Source organism: Penaeus monodon, chromosome 25 (genome assembly GCF_015228065.2).
Source record: "Penaeus monodon isolate SGIC_2016 chromosome 25, NSTDA_Pmon_1, whole genome shotgun sequence".
NCBI classification, from domain to species: domain Eukaryota; kingdom Metazoa; phylum Arthropoda; class Malacostraca; order Decapoda; family Penaeidae; genus Penaeus; species Penaeus monodon.
Genome location: NC_051410.1, coordinates 41,824,593 through 41,825,424, shown reverse-complemented (window position 1 = coordinate 41,825,424; position 832 = coordinate 41,824,593). Strand labels below are relative to the sequence as shown.

The window sequence follows — 832 nt, the reverse complement described above, 5'->3', positions numbered from 1 at the left end:
AACTCCCGCGCCGCCTGATAGCCCTGTGGGCGGAGGCCGCCGCCCGCCGAAGCTGCGAGGGGCGAGCAGGCGAGACAGTGGGCGCCATTGTTCCCTCTGGCGTGGCCCGCATGGCCTCGAGGAGAGCTCTGAAGGGGTGCGTGGGAGATCTCAGAGCTCAGGTCCTCACGCCCGTGGAGCCGCCCATGTTACGGGTGCCGGGGGCGGGGTGGGCGGTCGGACCCAGTGGCCAGGAGAGACTGAGTGGCCAGGCCATGTGGCTCCTCAGGGTGGCCAAGGGCAGGGTCTATGGGCAAGGGGAGGTGGGTGGGCAGCCGTGGCTCCTGAGGGTGGGCAAGGGGAGGGGGTGGGCAGCCAGACCCACTGCCATCCCCTGATATCAACGACTCAAAACGAAGGCTGTTGTACCCACGCTCTCTAAAAGCTTTCCAGAAACGCATTGCCGTAGAGCGTGGCTCTGACGCCAGCCTTGTTGCGCAAAGCGATTCGAAATGCTTACGTAAAGGCTTCGTGTGAGAATCGCACTCGGCCTCGTGATGTGTCCCGAGAAGTCCTAAATAGATCTTCTAAATCTGAGGATGTTGCGTGTTTAGTACCACGAACACTCGAGGGCCATTTCGCGTGACCGTAAGTACACAGGATGGCCAACGCATCGCTGTCCAGCGTCGTTACTTGGCCCTATTTTACATCCGTTATTACGGCGACCCACAAATGTTTTACTTGTTTGCTTTTTGTACGTGGGAGTTTCGCAAGTGTTTTTCTGTAGAGAAGATTGCCTTTGTTTGGGTTTAATTACACACATACAGCGCATAGGCCTTGGGGCATGCTTCTC

At 58.3% G+C, this 832-nt stretch overlaps 1 protein-coding gene across 2 annotated transcripts in view; it reads left to right on the top strand.

The window, feature by feature from the left end:
* LOC119589280 (myophilin-like) overlaps nucleotides 1–832 on the top strand; it is a 74,843-nt gene that overhangs the window by 33,167 nt on the left and 40,844 nt on the right. The gene's annotated exons all lie outside the window — the stretch shown is intronic.